At 40.5% G+C, this 20159-nt stretch overlaps 1 pseudogene; it reads right to left on the bottom strand.

The window, feature by feature from the left end:
• Positions 1-7483: 7483 nt before the first annotated feature.
• LOC117029602 (developmental pluripotency-associated protein 2-like) lies at positions 7484-8368 on the bottom strand (annotated as a pseudogene).
• Positions 8369-20159: the final 11791 nt, after the last annotated feature.

Below are 20159 nucleotides of genomic sequence, written 5' to 3' on the forward strand. Positions count from 1 at the left end.
AAACTGGCGCTCGGAGCTTCCACCCGTGCTTATTTCTGGCAATGTTTGAGCCACTTGTTTCAATTCAATGTGCTCTCAGGTCCAAGTAGGCCCTGGAGTGACAAAGATGAATGAGATGTGATTCTTCTTCCCAAGGATCTCGTAGCCTAGGGGGAAAGTCACATACAGAACAAATCGTTGAAGTGCCAATGCCGTGAAAGAGACAATACAGACACAAGGGAGATGAGAAGTCCCCTGGAGGGCTTCAGAGAGGAGGTGATATTTCCCTACGCGCTGCAGGACCAGCAAGGGCTCACAGGTGGAAAGGAGGATTACCATGTTAGGCAGATGGACCGGCATATACAAAAGTAGGGTGGTGAAAACATCTACAGCCTATTCTGCGAGCAGCAAGAAGTTGATAACTACTAAGAGTTTGTTATAGATCCTTGCATGCTTTTGAGATGTGCTTTTATGTGATTATTTGTGGACAGATGTGCGTGTGTGTGTCTGTGACTTCCTTTCATTTCACTAAACATTATATTTTAGACATCTCTCCATGTTGGTGAATCAAGACCTGCCGTGTTCCATTGTGTTGCTCTATCACAGTTCCTCTTTCACGGACATTTTAGGTGGTTGTCAGTTCTTCACCTCATCTGCCTACCTTTACGCACATGTGCAGGTATTTCCTAGAAGGGAAGTTGCTGAGTCATTTAAATTTTACGAAATGTTGTATACGTTTTGCAGAAATGTTGCTACATTTAAATTTTGATTAACATTTTTCAATGGCCTTCCAAAAATGTTCTTCCAGTGTACACTCCTTATGGAGTAGCTAAAGTAAGTCTTGTAAGCTAGTAAGTTTTTCCCTTTTCGGTTTAATCCATGTGCGTAATGCTTTTCTTCCTAAAATCATGATTCTGACAGTAATCCTACATGTATTGAGTGATTTGTTTCTCACGTAGTCATTGCAACAACCTTCTAAGACCGTTGGCATTATCCCCATTTTACAGATGGTAATAACTTGAGGCGTGGAGGAGGTGGGTCATATCCACAGTGCCCCAGGTAGTCAGATCCAGAACTAGAACTCAAGCCTCCGGAATCCTAAAGCTCGTTCTATTATGTTGCTAGGCAACACTTCTCTCTTTTGGTTTTTGTGCCAATGCTACTTGTTGCCATGGTGCTGCTGGGACAAAGAGCAGTAGGTTGTAATTAAGCAGTAAGCTAGAATCTTTGCTCCTAACAGAAAAGGGTCTTTATGCCCTTATGTGTAGGTGGACAGAGAGGGACAGCTGGATGGGGCTGGCTGGTTATCACATGAGCTTCATGTGGGACAGATGTTGGTCTTCACTTCTATCTGCTTGAAACCACTCCCCAATCGCTTCTCGGCCTTTTGGCTAAGATCAAGTGAAACCACTCCCCAGGAATGCATGGACAGGAATGTCTTGTCCAAAATCAGCATCCAACCTCAGTGTGTGCCTTTTCTACTCAGTCTACAAGAAATAGGGACATTGTTGTAAACAGCGCCCGTTCTGGAATTACACAGACCTGAGTTCAAATCCTACCTTTGCCCATTTTCCTGCAAGTTACCTACATTTTCTGATTCTCAGTTTTCTCATCTGAATGAAGATAGTCATACGCACCTCACAAAGTTCTTTATGTGAATTGAATGAAGTAAGGGGCACCAATCACTTAGCCAAATGTTCAACGTTCACCACCATTTTTTAAGTGCTCAGTACATGTAGCCAATGTTAGTATTGTTATTTACATTTTTCACACACCCATTCCTCTTTGGATGCTTTGCAATAATCAAATGGGTTCCCAAACATCCTTAGCATTCCATCACTCAACATCGAGTAGTGGGAATTACAAGCTCTCATCGTGTTTTTAGATAACAACACTCATAAACAGATTTTCAGAAGATTTGATGTAGTGAAGTTCTGTACTTCAGAAATGCATTATTAGCCCCAGGAATGAGTCATCTGTAGTAGGAGGAAAGTGAAACTATTTTTCAAAAAACGACACAATGGAAATTGCACAATCCAAATTACTGCAATTGCCTTTTCAGAGGAATCCAAGGAATTTTTTTTTCTTTCAATTCATTCACTTTACTTTTTGAACGCCTATTGTATGTCAGGCCCCATGCAAAGGGTGAAAAGATGAATAGACTATGGCCCTTGCTCCAGGGAGCTCACAGATTAGCAGGGGAGACAGGCATTTAAAATAATTACCGCAATGTGATAGCTGCTATAATGAGATCCGTTGATGGTATTCGAGAGACACAGAAGGGAAGGGTAGTACAGAAAACACCACACAGAGCTGGAACCAGCTGAGCAGGCAAACGGGAGCAAAGGCACTTAGAATGATGGGAAAGCCAGAGAGAGCATGCTGTGTTCAGATTGGGGCGCAGGCTACACGCAGGAAGGAGTGAGGAATGAGACTAAAGAGGCAAGTGTCTGCACCCACGTGCAGCAACACTGGCCCGGCCTGGCCCTGCGTTGTAGAACTCACCCCTCCTAGAAGCACCCCCTGCCTGCTCCCCTTCTTGCAGTTCTCACAGCTTTAGGCCTCAACCTCCTGTTTGCCCTGTGTCTGCTCCTCACCTTGCTCCTAATCCCTTGCCTTTTTGCCCCATGATTCATCTTCCTTTGTCTGTCACACCTGACACTCAGATCCTCATCTTTTGCTTCCCTTGCTAAGATGTTTCACTGCCTCTGGACTCTTGGTGTAAAAAAAAAAAAAAAAAAAAAAAAAAAAAAAAAATTGCACTTGGTCTGCTCGTTGGTGGAACCCTCAGTAGGCACAGAACCTGATCCTGGTTTTGCCCTGATCATAATATGAATCTCATTCCAGCGCAGCCAGGAGGAGTTGTCTCCATGGTGAACAGCACTGATTCCCTTTCCAAGGCTGTGTCCTGAGGACATGGCTCCTCTCCAAGACCTCTGATGTAGGAAAGGCCTCCTGTTGTCAGAGGAGGAAGAGCAAATGCCATTTCTGGCCTATCATTGACCTGGAAGGGAAAGACATAGGCCATCCCACACATGTGGTTTCCATGGAGTCCCAGCTGTGCCTAAGGATGTGACTTTCTGTCCTTCCACCTCTGATTAGTGGGAGAATACCAAGTTGCCTTTCATCTTTTCTCCTGGGACATTGAATCAGTCAGCTACTCCTCCGCAGAGTTCTCCTGCTGGCTCAGGGCTCTTCCTTGGAATGGAATTGTCTGCTCTGTGGGTGCAGTTCCGGGAAGGGCTATGAACCCCTCCACGATGAACTGTGCCAGACAACTGAGGACAGATGCTTGCGTGTGGCTGCTGGTCTGGCTGGCCATCCGGATGCCTCACTAAGTTAATCTACTCTAGCAGGGCAGGCTGCAGACTGTATGAGTCATGGCGATGCCATGTGCATGGACTAGGGTGTGAATGTCACCTCCTGGGGTTGTGCAATGCAGGGCCCTCCACCCCAAGCTCTGGGGCAGGCCCCCTTCAAGGCTGAGGACATACAAGTGTGTGTGCATGTGGATGGAGTGTGGAGAGAAGCAGAGGTGTATAGCAGCAGCACACGCACCCTCATGATGGTGTCTGAGGGGACAATGGAATGTTTGGGGGTATCAAGGACTGGGCAGATCAGACTCCATGATCCAACACCTCCCTTTCCAGCCCACGAGGGATCCCTCTCAAATTCTGTTGGGACTGGATGGACTCCAGGGCATGAAGTTTATCACAATCATGGTTGTATTTAACCTTGGTTGGATGAAGCCTAGGTTCTTGTCTATTTCTTGGACTTCCTGGTTTAGATTAAGATAAAGTGAATTAGGACCATTTGTGACGACGTGGATGGATCTTGAGAGTATGATGCTAAGCGAAGTAAGTCAGACAGAAAAAGCAGAGAACCGTATGATTTCACTGATATGTGGTATATAAACCAGAAACAACAAAAGAACAAGACAAACAAATGAGAAACAAAAACTCATAGACACAGACAATAGTTTAGTGGTTACCAGAGGGTAAGGGGGGAGCGGGGTGGTAGATGAGGGTAAAGGGGATCAAATATTTGGTGAAGGAAGGAGAACTGACTTTGGGTGGTGAACACACAATGGGATTTATAGATGATGTAATACAGAATTGTGCACCTGAAATCTATGTAATTTTACTAACAATTGTCACCCCAATAAATTAAAAAAAAAATTAAGTGAATTTAGAAACCCTCCTTCCTTCACAACACACAGAAGTACATCTCACTGCTAGTAACCTATTATTAATTTTTTTCCTGAATGTATTATTGAATGAATATAGTATTGAACATTAAGCTCCTAAGTATTATTCTTTGGAACGTCCTGTCAGGCAAATGTGGAAAAGTGAAAAGAACCCAAAGTCCTGTTGCACACTCTAAAAGAAGGCTAGTGAAATTCCAAAATGTCTTTCTATTCCCTGCTGTAGGATCTTGGGCAAATTCCTAAAGTCTCCTTTTTCTCAAACAGATATAACAATAGTTCCTACCTTAAGGTTGTTCCCAAAATTAATGACATAAGTTACATGTAAAACACTTAGCACTGACCCGGTACAAGTAAGCTCTCAGGCATATTAGTTATGATGGTGTTATATTACTTTTATTGATAAAGCATCTGAGTATTTCTCATCAGGAAGCAAAGCTAAATGGAGAATTTGGGGCAGTGGCTCTCCTCACTGAACACTGTCTGGGCTATGCACTGGCTAATCTGACATACTCCCATCCCCACCTCTGATTTTAAAAAGGGTAGGTTCAAAGGAATAGCCAGTTGTTGGAGTCAAGCCAGGAATGGGGTCACTGTAGTTGGTGTCTCTCAACTGCCTGAGAGACAACATGTCAGTCTCTCCACTCAAGTCCTGAGCGGAGCCCCATCTGACCAGCCAGCCAGGAGAGGTCCAGAGAAGAGCTCTGCCTTTGCATCCACTCTCTTCTGCATGAGAAGACTCCACAGCCATGGAAGACCGAACCGTAAGCCTACCCTTGCATTAACAGGAGGGGAAGCAAATGGGACGGTGTGCTGTATTTCTGGTCTGAGGCCTGGATCTAAGAAAATAGCTTTTATTTTAAGGTCCTTAATGTCAAGAAAGCTTTCTTTGAACTACCCTGGGGTCGGAGACGTTAGACCTGGCTTCTTTCTACTGCCAGGACAGTAATGCTGTTATCTATTGGTAGCACAGTACCATTCCCCTTCTTGCCTACTGTCCCCCAAGCTGCGATTGCTGAAAGCCCAAGTACTAGAATATTCCAGCATTCCTTGCCAGCGTTCTGTGGCAGAGTCCACTGATCAGAGGCACTTACTTGCACACGATTTGGAATGCATGAAATAGTTGGAAAACATTGTATCGCTCCTCTGGCAGTGACGAATAAACATGTGGCTTTTGCAGATGTGAGGTATCTCAGAGGTCTGCACTTTCCTCTGTGAATCACCAGCCTTGGGGCTACAGCTGTGATCACTGCTAGTTTCCCCCGGCTGCTGGGATTTCCTGCTTCTGAGACCTCATAGAAGTAAATCGGAGAGCCAGCCATGGCTTTCCCCGACGTTTGCTCCTTCAGCCCCTTTCCGTTGTTCAGTAAGTATTGAATACCCTGGATTAAACCCCTTCCTGCTTAAAAACCCCTTCTAGCAAGGTATTTCAGTTTTCCTGACAAGTAGAAAATGCTTGGCTTGAAAAGTCTTATTGGTAGGATTGAAAACTTAGATTGAGAGTGTGAGACTTTGTCTTTTTCCTGTATTACTGAACGATCACTGAAGTAGTCCAGGCAAATTAATGATCTTTGAGTCTTATGTCTGCCCCCACAACCCAAAACTGTTCTTTATTTCCGAGAAGTGAAAACAGAAAGAACAGGTCTTCCTGCCCAAAGACATGCACCACGCTTTCTATCAACTTAAAACATCTTTTAAAAACATAAATACCTACCGGGAAACTAATGCCCCATAAATTCTTTGATTTGATAATCACCTTATCTAACCCATAACTAATATCATTTCAGGAAAAAGCTTAATTTAATTTTATGCATAAAGACCATTAAAAATGTGTTCACAGTTATCAAAAGCATGCCCATATTTTCAGCATCCTGACAAATCAAGTTCTGACTTTTTTGTTGCCTGCTTTGTCTTATCTACAGGCATATATAATTTACACAGTACTAACTATTGTGAGAACACATTTTTATATTCTGCTTTTTGCCCTTAACAGTACATTAATAAGATTTCCATCCTGTTATATAGACTTCCTGTCATATTTAATTCATAATATTTAATTGAGTAGATTGACCATAATTTACTAACATTTTCCCCTGTGGCTGAATAGTTAAGCAGGTTCTAATTATTTTGTTAGTATGCTTAATTCTTTGGTGGACATCTTTTTGCTTCTGTTGATGAATCTCCTCAGGATAAATTCCCACGAGTGGAACTTCTATGCCAGGAAGCCTAACTGACACCCCTGGAATGGATTTCCACTCTCATCTCACCTAACCCCTCCGTTTTATGTTTGGTTAGTTACTTGAATGGGATAGGAGGGAAAAGGGAGAAGTAATCAGAGAACCTGAAGTTCTAAAGTCAAGCTGACTGAGATAGGAGAGACTTTGGGCCACCAGAAAGCTGTGTGAAGGGAAATAGTCCTGAGAGATTGGGAAGAAAGATTCCAGGCCCCTGAATTAGTCAGGAGAAGCTAACTGCAGCCACAAAGAGCCCAACTTTGAACATAATGAGTAAATGTATTTCTTACTTAGCAGTAGGGAGGGTGAGGGACCTCCAGAATTATTCAGGCTATTTCATCCTGAGGCTTTTCACACTGCTGGGGTCCCTGGTGTCCTCTCCATATAGCCAGCAGATGGAGAAAGAGAGTGGGTACAGTAGTCCCTCCTTATCCACAGTTTCCCTTCCTGCAGTTTCCCTTTACCTGTGGTCAACCACATCCAAAAAAATTAAATGGAAAATTCCAGAAATGAACAATTCATGAGTTTTAAATTGCACGCCATTCTGAGAAGTGGGATGCAATTTCGTGAGTCCTGCTCCATCCCACCCAGGACAGGAATCGTCTCTTCGTCCAGCATATCCATGCAATACCTCTCTATGAGTCATTTAGTAGCCCTCTCAGGTATCAAATCGACTATGGAGGTAGCGTGGTGCTTGTGTTCAAGTCACCCTCTTTCACTTAATATTAGCCCCAAAGCACAAGAACAGTAATGCAAGCGATTTGGATTTGCCAAAGAGAAGCCATACAGTGGCTGTTATGTATCGTCAGTCGGTCAATAGTAGCTTAACACATCGTCCAATTACCTGTGTGATTCATTCACCTCATTTCATCTCATCACATAGGCCTTGTATCATATCACATCATCATGAGAAGAAGAGTGAGTGCAGTACAATATTTTGAGGGAGAGGAACCACATCCGTATAACTTTTTTTTTTTTCTGTGAGCTATCTATCCACCGTTTATTCTTTATTAAGACATGGCCAATACAAAAGGAATGATATGGTTGTGTTCAAACCAGGTTGCTTCTACTTCTTCATTGTAGTTCATCTTTCCATCATCCTCTTATTCCTCTTAACACAATCGGGGCATAACATATTATCTTCTAGGTCTGGGTATGGGAAAGTGCAGGCCGGTAACAGGAAGAGAGAGATCGTCTTCTTAGGAGGGTCAGGCACCCACGCCTGACCTGCATAGAACTGCAGGCGAACCCAACCCTCTCTGTCTGCCGAGAGAGGTCTGCCATGGACCACACACCACCTGACACCAGAGCTTTGCAGCAGAAAGTGCTCAGCAGAAGTAGGAATGGGACATGAATTCACAGCCTTAGGTTGAACGGCTCTTGCAGCAAGTCTTGCCCATGCTGCCAACATGGCTTCGTGAGCTGAAGTTATCACTTCAACGCTGTTGGTCGTTTGCTCTCTCTCACTCATCTTACAACTTTTCTTACTCCTTGCTTTCTTGGTCATCATCTTGCATTTCTTTGAACTTGACTCCTGTAGTATTTCGGGAATGTTTTGTTTTTCTTCAGAGTGTGCATGTTCCTTGAGCCTCAGATAAACGTCTATTTTTTGCCATCGGTACTCATATTTGCCATCGGTACTCACCAGTTCCGCAAAGGGTCCCAATGCACTTTATTAATTGAAGGCGAAATGGTCGGCAAGGGGAGCATTGGTTTTGGACAAGCTTTGAACTGTTCACTCGTTTGAGGAAGATAAACTTCATCATCTGTCCTAGGAATCTTCAGTTTGTCTTCTGAGATGGAAGAAATGCTTGGTTCCATTTCACGTTCTTCATTAGGCTCCTCACTAACTGGAACCAATGTGAGAATCACACTTTCTTCCTCTAATTCAACCTTAAAGTAATCCTTTTCGCTGCTATCAAAATTTGAATTTGCCATTCCCAGGAACACTCAGAGAACAGCAAAGCCAGCACAGTTAAGGATCCCTGTAGTTTACTCCTTTTAACCTGCCACATAACTTTTATGACAGTGTGTTGTTATACTTGTCCTATGTTATTATTAGTTATTGTTGTTAATCTCTTACTATACCTACTTTATAGATTAAACTTTGTCACATGTATGTATGCATAGGGAAAAACAGTCTATATAGGATTCAGTGCTACCCACGGTTTCAGGCCTCCACTGGGGGACTTAGAACATATCCCCTGTGAATAAGGGGAGGTTTTCTGGGTCAGGCGTGTAAGCAGTCTCCATCACTTCTGCTCACATTCCACTGTCCAGAGCCCAAGTCACAAGTTGTCACTCAACTGCAAGGGAAGCATAGCTCAGGTGTATGCTCAGAAGGAAGAGGGAAGCATGGATGCTGGTGAGCACAAGTAAGTCCCCGCCAGAGTCCTTTTCAAAAGGGAGCCAATCCAGCCTGAGAACAGGAAGGGCTGGGTGGTGGAGAGAATGGAGCGCTGCTGCTTGCACACACTCCGCATGCAAAATAATGCAGATAGAACGTGCCTTTTCAGATTCTGGCAGTTTTAAGCAATAACTGCTTAGGGTCACACAGTTCCAGGGATTTCCAGACACACATCTCCCTTGTACACCCCCGCCCTCCATTCACACAGGAAGAAGGGCAAAAGAAGTCACTTTTTACTTTTTCCTGCATTTTAAGGGAGGCAGGCACTAGTAATATTATATGTTAACTTTTTCTCCTTTCTCCTCCCTCTTTACAGCCTGGTTCCTTCAGTTCTTAAGCTTCATCAGCTGATTCTGTCTCCCGATCTCTTTTTTTCTTTCTGTATAAATTTTCCCCCCCAGTTTTATAGAGAAATAATTGACATATATCACTGTATAAGTCTAAGGTGTACAGCATGGTTTGATTTACATATACTGTGAAATGATTACCACAATAGGTTCAGTTAACACCCATCTTCTCATATAGATACAATAAAAAGAAAAGAAAGAAAAAAGAAAAAAAGGAAAAATATTTCTCCTTGTGATAAGTACTCTTACGATTTACTCTCTAACAACTTTCTTATATATCATACAGACTGTTAAGTATAGTCATCATGTTGTATATCACATCCCTAATACTTATCTCACAACTGAAAATCTGTACCTTTTGACCATCTTTTTCTAATTCCCCTTTCTCCACCCTCTACCTCTGGTAACCATAAGCCTGATCTCTTTTTCTATGAGTTTGGTGAGTTTTGTTTGTTTGTTTTTGTTTTAAATTCCATATATGAGCTTATACAGTATTGGTCTTTCGCTATCTGACTTATTTCACTTGGCATAATGCTTTCAAGATCTATCCGTGTTGCTGCAAATGGCTGGATTTCCTAGTTATTTTATGGTTGAATAATATTCCATTGTATGTATATATATATATATACACACATATATACACATATATGTATATATATATGCATACATACATACATATATATACATATATGTATATATATGCATATATATATATATATATCTATATATATATATATATATAAATCTTCTTTATCCATTCATCCATCAATGGACACTTAGGTTGTTTCCATGTCCTGGCTATTGTAAGTAATGCTGCAGTGAACATGGGGGTGCAGGTATTTTTTCGAGTTAGTGTTTTCATTTCCTTTGGCTGTATTCCCAGAAGTGGAATTGCTGGATCATGTTGTAGTGCTATTTTTAATTTTTTCACGATCCTCCATACTGTTTTCTGTAGTGGCTGCACCTGGCTCCAGATCTTTAGTCTCATTTTTCCAGTTTCCTGATCTCAGGTCATCCTTCCTTGCTTACTGGATGTTTATTATGTGCTAGTCATTGTATTAAAAACTTACATATGTAATGGGAAGAAGAAAAACATTGCTGCAGTTTGAGCTCATTAACCTAGAAAGGTGGCAGAAATCCATTAAGGGGGAAACTGTCTTTTTGTGAGGGACAGACCTTAATGGACTTGCTTGGATATAAAAGCAGAGGCTTCTCTGAGAAGAATCGAACAGAAAGAGGTTTAGCCACAAACAAACAAACATGGATCGGCTATGTCCCTCGGCTGACGGCCGCAGCTCCACTCCAATGTCCCTTTCTTGCAGCTATTCTCTCTGGGTTCTGGTTCCCTCTCCCTTCCCTTGTCCCTTCAGGCCTAGGGCTGGTAATGGTTACTTCTCCTCTTACCCAAGGTGCTTCACCCTAATCCTTTTCAATAATCCTTTCCCTAAACTCTATTTAACCTGTTGGGTGGAGGGTAACATCAGCTCTCTACTGGGACCTGAATGATCCAACGCATGGCCTCCTTGCTCACATGATGTGGTCAGGTCTTGGGATTGGACCAGATTGAAAACCAGAGGCAGAAAAGAAAGGGAGGGATCAGATACCAGCCCAGGGCATAGAATTTGCTCTACTGTGGACAACACTGTCAAAAGCCATGACCCACAGCTCCTCCATGGGTCTGCAGCCCCACCCACCTGTTCCCACCCCTCACCCTCCTGCTCCCACACTGCTGCAGCCCCTGCTCCATGAAGCCCCCGCCCCCTCAGCCCCCCATACTAGCAGAGGCTTAGGGCTGGGCGAGTCCCTGCTGTCCCTGCCTGGCAGATATGGGAGATGGACATATGACACAGGAGGATCTCCTGTTTGCACCACACAAAAGACTGTGTGGTTAGAATCGTAAGGTCTGGGATTGGAATCCTGAGGGAGGTTTTCTCCAGAAACTTTTTACACATACTTCTGTCACAGCAGTGATATTTTAAACAATTACATGAAGAATAACTTTCAATGATAAATGAATTCTGTGGATGGCTAGCACCTAACATTGTTCCTATGGTGACATGTTTCAAATGTGTGTCAACCAAGTACCAAAGACAAGGAAATGTCCTCCTTTACTAGGTGAGGACAGAACACACACCACCCAGGCCCCTGTTATTTATATTGATGCCAAGTGGGAGCCTTGTGGTTCCTAAATTGCATAAAAACTATCCCTGCCCTTCTCTCTCTCTCCCTCCCTTCTGAGACCTCCCACCTGCTCTGTTTGGAGACTCAGGGAGGCTGGAGTGAATCATTTAGGGAAACCACTGGGCTCCCAGTGGCACGGGCACATCAGTCAAATGATTAACCCCTCACCCCCCACCCCCGCAGACCCGTGGCCTGGAAGTCACTCTGTCAGACTTCTCTCTTTCTCCTTGGACAAGTTAGCAATCTAGCAGCGGCTGGAAACACCCTGCCTAGAAGCGAGATTGCTTGGTTTCGGTCTTTTGTGGCTGTGCTGAATTACTCCAACAGCCGCAGTCCCAGTATTTAAACAGTCATGCCCTGTGGATGAACGATGATCCTCAGAAATGGCACCAGCCCCGGGGTGCATCTCACTGGGGTACTTCGATGCTGTGGCCTGACCACACATGTGACCAGGGAGAATTATGTGCAACGAGACAGCACATTTGCAAAGTCTAAATGTTCCCTTGAGTTAGCATTTGAATGGCTGTCTTGTCTTTAAAATGTGTTATAATCAATTTTGTGTTTAAATATGTGTCTGAAATGGCTCTCTGAAACGGTAATGGATATCAATAAGTAGATGGATGTATCTGCTTAACAAATTGTAAGATTATAAACAAGTTAGAGGCAATGTGACCTAAACAAACAAACAAACAAACAAACACGAGCTTTAGTATTAGACAGACCAGGGTTACAATCCAGGAACTTTTGACTTATTAGCTGTGTGTCCTTGGAAAGGATACTTAACCTCTCTGAGCATTTTCCCTTGATTGTGAAGTAGGAATAATAGCACTTTACTTATCTCACTTGGCTGTAGTAAATATTCAGTGGATCAAGCCTATAAAGTGTCTACTCATTGCCTGGCATATTTGAAGCTGCTCAGTAAACATATTCAGGATCTCGTCTCAAACATAAATCTATGGAAATTGGCTGCACTTAACTATGAAGAACAGTAGAGGGCAGACTTTACAAAGATATTTGTAAAATATTGTCTTTCAAACCATCTTCAAAGAGGAAAGCCAAAATTCCAGAAATCACTTTCTTAAGTGTTTTAGTTGAAAGATCCCTCTGTCACTACTTTTAATTTCTTGACAGAAATCAGAGCTTTCCTATGTTGCAAGAATTCCAAAGGAAGCTATTGGGCAAAGTTTGACTGACAATTTTCATCACCGTTTAACTGACAATTTTCATGCGTTCCTGGTTCCCAGATGATGGTGGAGCAATTTTAACAGGTTTCTCTGACCACCTTTCTGCCAAAGATTTGATGACAAATAGAAGAAATGAAAATTGCCAAACTCTCTTTACATCATTTCAAATTGCATCATTTCAAACTACCCTGAAGTTGGTGATGAGAAACATTGTGGAATACGGAAAGTCAACTTGCAGCTGACTGGAAATCAGAACACATTTAGTTAATGATTGGGATTGCAGTGGGTGCCAATTACATTCCATGACGAAGGAATAAATGGGCAGTTTTATCACTGCTTGACATTTTCAGTAATATAGAGATAAAAAATGGCATCTCAAGTTGCTTAAAACTGGAATTTCTTGGGTTACTAAAGATGAACATTTTTTTACCTGTGGATTTGAACATTACTTCATTTTTTATAAATGGCTTGATTATATCTTTGTCTCATTCTTCTATTTGAGTCTTGATAATTTTTTTCCCTTAACTTCTCCAAAGGGTTTGTTGTAAATCATTGATTAAATCATTAATATCATTCTTAGAAAACATAAGCTATCCACTTCTACCAGACTCTGATTTTTCTACTGTGTTTTCCCAGAAATAAGACCTAGCTGGACAATCAGCTCTATTGCGTCTTTTGGAGCAAAAATTAATAGAAGACCTGGTCTTATTTTACTATAATACAAGACCGGGTCTTATATAATATAACATAATGTAAGACCTGGTCTTATTTTACTATAAGACTGGGCTTACATAATATAATATAATATAATATAATATAATATAATATAATATAATATAATATAATACCGGGTCTTATATTAATTTTTGCTCCAAAAGACGCATTAGACACAATCAGCATTAGAGCTGATTGTCCGGCTAGGTCTTATTTTCAGGGAAACACGGTAGCATATCCCATAGTACTCAAAAAGTTTATTGAATTGCATTTTTAAAAATTATTTTATATTTTAAAATGTAGCATTTAAATATAGATAAAATATATACTCATTTTTTAAAATGGTGAATACATAAGCAAAGTAGAAGGATCACCACCAAAAGGCAAACACTAGTTTTATCAGGCATTTTTTGTTTATTTTAATGGCTAAATACTATGCTATCAAGTTATATTCTCCTTTACGTATATGCTAACTCTCAGTTTGTTTTCACTTTTGTTCTATGATAAATAATATTGTCAAAAGAGCAGAAATACCAACTTATAAATATTCGTATTTATGGTCTCTCTCTTCTCCATGTCACATAATTCACATCGCCTACCACAACAGACACCAACATTTCACTTTCCCACCCAGAACAGTAGGTCCAGAGGAAGACAGTTTTGCTTTGCTGAGCTGGGGAGAGAAGACTTATGAATGGCTGAAGGTATAAGGAGTAGTTTACTAAGAAGGTAGCTGGAGTTGCCCAGAGGAAACAAATATCAGAGAGGTACATAGGCTGTGAGATGGAGAAGATGAGAGAGTTGAGCTTTGGGGGGAGAGGGAGAGAGGGAGAGAGGGAGAGAGGGAGAGAGGGAGAGAGGGAGAGAGAGAGAGAGAGAGAGAGAGAGAGAGAGAGAGAGAGAGAGAGAGAGGATCAAAGGATTTTAGAAAAGTTTTGATGGCTAAACCAGTGTTATACATGCTGGTTAGTGAACTGTTTGTTATCTTTCTGTTCTAAGCTAATTCCCAAACTCAAGTGCAAGCATTTAGAAACTTTTACAGAAATTTGACATTGCTGCAAAACCCAAGTGGACTTGTCTTGCTGAACAGAGTGTGGGCAAGCTTCACACAGGTCTCATGCAAAAGGACCACATTACAGCTTGCAATATTCAGCTGTTATTTTATCAATGGTAACTCAAAAGTTTATACAAGTCTGAGAAAATGTAAGATTAAAAACATGAACTCTTTGTATTTTTGAAAGATTAGAAGCCATTTTGATCAACTTTTAAAAGATGTAAATTAGATAAACTGACTTGCTTATTTGTCTGATATTTTGATAATTTCAATGATCATACTTCCATGCCAGGAGGTAATGCAGTATATTTTTTTCAATGGCAGATAAGATCTAAGGGCATTAAAAGAAAGAAACTTGGAAGAACTGACTTTCTACAGATTTTTACAGCATGCTCCATAATGCCACAATAATTATTAATAAAATGATGATCTTATTACTACATATTTGTAAAAAGTTATTACTGAATACTTGTCAAATTCGGAAGCACATTTTAAAATTTTATTTTCCATTAACTGAAACCTATGCAAAAACAATTCACAGATTTAGAATCCATTTCTTTTATCAAAAGATAATTTAAATTTAACCTCAATTCCACAGGCTATTTTGTTAGAACTGGCAACTGTTGAAAGATTGAAGATGAATTTTGAAAATATAGCATCACTTGATTAATTTTGTATAAGTTAAAACCAAGTATCACATGATTCCTGAAATTGCTTCAAATCTCTTCTCCTATTCTGTCAACAGACCTCTGGGAGACTGATTTCTCTACTATGAGTGTTATTAAAACAAAGTATAAAAAGAGTTTAGGTGTACGTTATCTGCTGTAAGTCATGTGTCACCAATCTAACATAGATTAAATAAGTTAAAGGAAGAAGCAAGCTCAGTTTTTACACGAAAAATTTCAAATGCTTATACTATTACAGTATTCTTTCAAAGTGTGAGTGAAGAAGTTTAATATGGATATTTTGGGAAGTTTAATAATTGCTATTTTACTCATAAGTTTTTGTTTGTTTACATTGTTTATTTATAATTAAAGAATGCCGAAAGTTATAAGTATAATAATTATTCTCTTTTTTAATCACAAATAGTCATAATTTCAATGTGGAAAGTTCCTATAATTTTTTTCTTATCTCCTATGTTATTCTAGTTCTGATTATATTTATTGAAATTTAATACAATGTTTGTTGAATCTAATAATAAAAATTGGACTTGTATTATATGTATTTCTAAATTTTATTTTTGTAATTACTCATTTTTATTGCATTTTATGAAAATATCAGTCCATGATGGTTTGGAGATTTTAAAATCCTGGTTCTTCAGCACATGGTTTGAGAAGTACCCAGGAAACCACTTCTCAGGGCCCATTAGAGCTTTTCAGTAAGAACCTACTTTAGCAATCGAGGCTTTGGGAAGGCAAAGTTATGCTTTATTTCCATGTAACCCCCTTGCTGAAGGAGACTTACAGCAGAAGCAGGTTCAGGTTTAGCTGGATCACACACTGTGTCATTCTAAACTTGGACTGCATTTAGTATTATTTCCTCAGAGTTCATTCGAGGAGTGAAAGGTTAATATATTAATTAATTTCAAGGCTGGAAATGATAGGTCTCATAAAATTTGTTTGAAAGATTAAAAACAAGAGATACAATGAGAATAGAGTCCTAAAAGTGAGAAGACCTGAAGTCCAGTCTTAGCTCTGCGTCTCGCCTGCTTTATAACCGGTCAAGACGAACAAGCATCTCCCTTGATCTTGCTTCTTCTACAGGCCACCGTCTCAATTCTCTTTTTGACATGGCCAAAGGTTTCAACATTTCTCAAAAACGGTCTCCCATTTACTACCTTCCTTCCTGGCTCCCTTTGGGTCTCCACTCGCCGCTAGCCTTACCCTCCCCCTGCATGTCTCTCACCCAAGCCCTCTGCTGGCTCTCTCTGTGGCCTTTGGCATTACAGATTTCCTGTCTCTTGCCTTCTGTGATGCTCTTTTGGTTCTTCTCCTACTTCTGATTCCTTGTCTTTAGTCTTTTTCACTGTCTGCCTTTTTCTCTCTCTACCCTCTAGGAAGGTGTTTCTCAACCCCCTTCTTTGCCAGTCCCTTGGGGACCTCATTCAAACTCACAGGTCCCAGTGTTCATCTCTCACATTTATGTAAGTTACATAGCTGCAGATACAAGTTTTCCAAAATTCTAACTTTTGTTTCGCAGCTCAAATTTTGATATTGATTTTTTTAAGTCAATTATTTTCCCTGAAGGGATGGGCTTATTTCATTCATTTTCAAGAAAATATTTGAAATTACCCAAGTCTAAATGACCATAGTTTATCAGTCCTTCAAGTAAAAGAGGTTCTCCATGAAGAAAAGCAGCTAGTTCAGCTCATATGTCAAGCGATTATACAGTGCTTTGCCCGGTATACAGTAGCTTAGTTGCCCTCTTGGCAGTGTTGTGGCTGAAAAAATAATGTGCTTTCTCTTTACATTGAGCCTCAACTAGTCTTTGAGCCTAAAACTACGGTGACTTTATTTCCTGGATCTCAAATCGACCACATGGTTTGCAAAAGGATTTTTATGCCCATTTGAAATACAAGAGACAGGTTGAAAGGTAGATGTTCTGATGGCTTTGATAGTCTGCGTGACTGACCATGAGAATGCTTGAAATTAGAATTACCTTAAAAATCCCTGACATAAGCCACCAATGACACTGGTGAATGCCGAGTGCCTCGAGGAAGGTAAAGGGGAATGGTGGGATCATGTCATTGTCCCACTTGGAAACAGGCAAATCCTTGAATGTCAGACCTAGCATGGTCTAATTTAAGTTGACATTCCATAAGGGGGCCTCTTAGAACTAACTGCCTCTGTTAACAAACACCAGACACTGAAATACCAAGTCAAAACAGTCTGGTAAAGACCACACCTGCCCTACTCTCTTGCACACACAGCTGATGAACATTTGGACTAGAAATGCTGGGTAGACTGTGCATCTGCCTAACTTTGGAGGTGGATCTGATATGGTCATGTGATCACAGGTACCACCTGTTGGGGAGACAAGACTCATAATTAATCCATGATTGTTGGACAGGTGAAAAAACGGGACATTGTTGAGAAGGCGAACTGATTACAGTCTTGGTGCCTCGCCCATCTGGCTGGTTAGAACACATGCTCACCCTGCCATATGGTCCCTAGCTGGAGAGAAGGGAGAGGATTACAAGATACCAATGATAAAGGGACACTACAGCTTTCCTTTGTAGCCAATACGGGGGGGGGGGGTCTTATTTTAAAATTTTCTTAAAAATATTCATGAAGAAAAGGGTCTTTAACTTTAGTCCCAATTCTGTCATTGGGATATTTTGAGGTTCTAGCCAAGCATGCCATTTCTCCATTCTCTCAAACAGAAATTGTAAATATTTCTTCTACCCTTTGCCTTTTTGCAATGTGTGTATATTAATTGATGTTTGATGATCGTTGGGGGATTTATGAAAGAAATGTCATATATTTAGCTATTATCACTGTATTATTGTAATTTTATCTTGTTACTTATTTAATATAAAGGCAATATATAATGTCAACTGAAATTTAGTGGCTATATTAGGTGTTAGGCATTTTAAGTGCACTACCTGTGCTAACTCATTGAAAGCTGACAAAATCCTACAATATAGGAACTATTTACCATCCCTACTCTGCAGAGGAAGAAAGTGAGGCATAGAGTAATTAAGAGACTCATCCAAGGGCACACAGCTAATAAATGGTGGAGAGCCACCAAATGATGGAATGACTGATTCCAAAGCTTGTGTTCTTCAGCATTTTACTTTACTGTCGGTAAAATGCCGTGTTTCCCCGAAAATACTGTAAAACCTAGCCGGACAATCAGCTGTAATGTGTCTTTTGGAGCAAAAATTAATAGAAGACCCGGTATTATATTATGTTATGTTATGTTATGTTATATCCGGTCTTATATTAAAGTAAAATAAGACTGGGTCTTATATTAATTTTTGCTCCAAAAGACACATCAGAGCTGATTGTCTGGCTGAGGTCTTATTCTCAGGGAAACATGGTGGAAAGAACATAAGAAAAGGAGAAGATCCCATGGACTTTTTAGTGCTTCAACAGTATCCAAAATAAAGAGTTTACAAGGTTCATTTCTAGCTTGAATGTCCATGATTCTGTATCTCTCTGCTTTTATCCTCCCCAGAAAGGAGTGAAGTAGGGGAAAGAGAATTTGTTCCGGATTTGGGAGATCTGGGTCTAAACCCTGCCTCTCCCCATTTAGCCTCTCCTCATTGACCTACCTTGTCCTTGGGTTCAAAATGGAAAAAAATGATGAGCCACCCTTCACAGGAATATTGTAGGAATTAAACAAAATGATAGGTATGAATAGTACTTTGGAAACCATCAAGTACTTTGCAACTGTTGGTAATTACTAGCATAATTAGACTATAATTACTCTAAGATACCCATTTGTGGGTTTCTTTCCCACGAAGTTTTCATCCTTTGTGGTGGGAAGGGTGGCCCATATAGAAGCACTAAAGTTCCAATACCCAGTTTTACCCAAGGAGAAAAGAGAATTGTTATTAAGTGCTAATGTGCAATTAGTAATTGAAAATAAGGTTAATTGTGCAGGCCTTTGTTCCACTAAATGGTACCTCTGTGGCTTTCCAAACTTTACATGCTTCAGCGTAGTCAAAGGGGAAACAATGGACATTTCTCCTGTTAAGTGATAGCAGTGGAAAGAAAGTGGAAATGAGGCTAAAGGGCTGTGCCACTTTAGCAGTGCTACCGATTCTCGTAGGCTGGGACCTAAAAAACGAATTCAATTCGCCTCAACTCAACTTCATTCAATAAACTGAGCTTTTTTATTTACTGGACATTGTGCCAGGTGCAAGGGCTACAGAAATGAGTACGACACAGCCTCTGCTTCCAGGAACTCCTAGTTACAGGGAGGAGACAGACAGAAACTCTAAGTTAGAGTGTGGGAGGAGTTAGGCTGGAGGAAATCCTAGAGGGGAGCAAAGACAAGGTTTCTTCTTCAAGGGACTTGCTCTCACTTCAGGAGCAGAGGAGTGGGAGAGATTTATAAGGACAATGAGAAATAAGGCTCTCTTTTTGCTGTTTTTCACATTCCTAGGGAAGGTCCCTGCCAGCAGGGACTCTGCCATTAGCAAGTGTCTACAAAGAGGTTTTTTTCTCACTATGTCCCCACCTTTTTAATGACTATTTTTGTTCCTTCAACTTGAGATGCTGGCCTGACTTTAAAACATTTATTTTTAACAGCTTCATCAATGGGAACTTTGAGTTTAGTTTTGCTGACGATTTCCTTGTTTGAAAAGTGGAAGAAAGCAAGAAGGTTTACTTGTTCAACATTTATTTCTGTCAAGAAAAATTGTTGCAAGCCTTGAAATTCAAAAAGAAAAAACATTGTTGGGTGTCCTGTCTAGTGTATCCAGTGGGTTCAATCATATATTTGATCCAGAGTACAAATCTTTAAGTTGTAGAAAAGTTCATGCAAATGATTCTTATCTCTAAAAAGCAAATTAATTGTGTGGATAGAGCAATTTTGCACCACTTTGTAAATTTATTTCAGTAATATTCCTTATTGTCTATATACGTGTGATTCTTTGACTTATCCTGTGAGCGACTTGTACATCTTACTGATTTCCTCATTCATTAATGAGTTAAGTAAAACTTTTAATATGTGTTCATTTTATGTTTGTATGGTAGTCGCGATATTTTTCTTTCTTAAAAAAAAATTATCTTTTAACACTTCTGAGCTAAGAACTCAGAAAGAACTGAGAATTCTCAGAATCTGAGAAAAAACTGGGTGGTGACGTGGGAAGGATAGAAAGGGAAGGAAACCTAAGACGTGTTACA

Source organism: Rhinolophus ferrumequinum, chromosome 11, assembly GCF_004115265.2.
Source record: "Rhinolophus ferrumequinum isolate MPI-CBG mRhiFer1 chromosome 11, mRhiFer1_v1.p, whole genome shotgun sequence".
NCBI classification, from domain to species: Eukaryota; Metazoa; Chordata; class Mammalia; order Chiroptera; family Rhinolophidae; genus Rhinolophus; species Rhinolophus ferrumequinum.